The sequence below is a fragment of the Urocitellus parryii genome, unplaced genomic scaffold, assembly GCF_045843805.1.
Source record: "Urocitellus parryii isolate mUroPar1 unplaced genomic scaffold, mUroPar1.hap1 Scaffold_114, whole genome shotgun sequence".
NCBI lineage: Eukaryota > Metazoa > Chordata > Mammalia > Rodentia > Sciuridae > Urocitellus > Urocitellus parryii.
The window spans coordinates 377906-379730 of NW_027551871.1; the positions used below are offsets into that span (position 1 = coordinate 377906).

Genomic DNA, 1825 nt, shown 5'->3' on the forward strand with positions numbered 1-1825 from the left:
TTACAATGAATTGAACTACAAACACTTCAAAACACTGGATCATGCTCAGTCAATGAGATAAAACTATGAGGATCAAAAGGTTATAATGGCAGCAGTGAAAGACAAATCCTATTTACCAAAGGGTTGGGATTAAGATAATCATTTAGTATTTTCTGTACAGAATGGGTTACCAAGGAAGAATATTTTCATTATGGCTTTAGGGTGAAGGCCTTTCAAAGTCCCTTGCCCACTCCCACAAATCAAAGCCCCAGTGGCAATGAAAGTACCAGGAAACCTAGCCTCCCTCCTACCCTGCCCCCAAAACCATACCAGGTGTCTGTAGTCCAGTTGCCCCTGCTTCACAACCTGCAGAGGAATCAGCTGCTGCTCACCTCAGTAAATCCAATAATCAGGATGGGGGGGAGAAAGAGAGACTTTGTGCAGTGCCACAGCCATCCAGGCTGATAAGGGTATGGCATGTCTTCTGCCCAATGTTCCAGGGCGCAATTTGCTTCAAGGGAAGACCTGGAGGCCTGAATAGGGCTCTCCCTAGCACAAGAAGTCTTCAGCTTGAGAGGTTTACAGGAGCCACACCTCTCAAGGCAGGTCGCTCTCAGAGCCAGAGGCCTCCTTGGGTCTGGTAATAGTGGCAGTCACAGCCGTCCCTCCGGGTTGTAGGGTGGGGCCAGGATGTCCAGGAAGGCAGCGGGTCTGTCCACCACATAGATCTGTTGCAGCTTGGCCCTGTGAGGCGTGAGGATGCAGAGGCCTCTGACTTCAGTATACTCAGCCATAAAGTGCCAGCACTCCTGGTCGACCGCCTCCCACTCTAGGGCCTGAAGCGGGGGCTTGAACTACTGCTCTGGCAGCAGGGATCGTGGTTGCTGCCCGCTCTCCGCCTCCAACTTGTCAGTACAGCTGATGTGCACGTGCCATAGAGGACCTTGAGCTTATCGTGCATGCCAGGGTGGTCGTGCACCGGAATGGACGTTCAGCTCTCCAGCAGGAACACTCCAAGGCTGAAGCCATCTGTCTCCTAGACATGCATGTAGGTGACCGGCTGCAGATTGGGCAGCAGGTTGTGCGACAGCGATTGCGGCGTGGACTTATGTGGGGCCATGTTGAGTCCTTGGCATGAACCTGGATCAGCAGGCTTTTCAGCTTGCTCATGTTTTCCGGGAAGCCAGGTGGCATTGGCACCTCGGAGCCAAACTCTGAGCCAAGATCGGCAGTGCAGTGGCTGTCCCCGCTGCCCTGAAAATGAGGCATGCCGGTGGGCAATCAATTAGGTCAGGGAAGACGTGTTGTCTTGGGTCTGCTTGGCTGTTCCTCCGTGTGCTGGGCCGGCTCCCTCCTTTCCTCTGACCTTTGCGGTCCATGGCAGCTGCCACAATGGCTAGCAGCCCTGGACTAAGTGGAAGGCCCCTTGCAAGGATCTTCCTGTGGGGTTCATGGTACGCCAGCCACCGTCACTATTAAATATTTTAAAAATAGGGCCTAGCACCTAAGGAATGCTCATTAAATGTTTATTGGTGATGAATTCTATTTATTTGTAAACATATATCTTTAGCCCTACATATTGTTCATAGACCCATAGTGGCATTGCATAAATCATTTTTCTCTGTCTTGCTATGGGTTTGTTGGTGTGAGGCAGCTGTTGGGGATGTTTCTGCTTTGAAGATCCAAAGTCTCCTTTAGGTGCAAAATCAAAATCCCAAGATCTAGACATCACTGTCAAGTATGAGGCTACAGATCTGGGCTATAGATTTTTGTCATTTCACCCAATTCTGCAAAGTATTTGGAAACTGTTGCTGCCCCACCTGAATCATAAGGGAACGTGCTGACA

The 1825-nt window shown here is 50.5% G+C and overlaps 1 pseudogene; it reads right to left on the reverse strand.

Moving 5' to 3' along the window:
* Positions 1–492: 492 nt before the first annotated feature.
* On the reverse strand, positions 493–1248 carry LOC144251582 (2-aminoethanethiol dioxygenase-like; annotated as a pseudogene).
* Between the last annotated feature and the right edge of the window lie 577 nt (positions 1249–1825).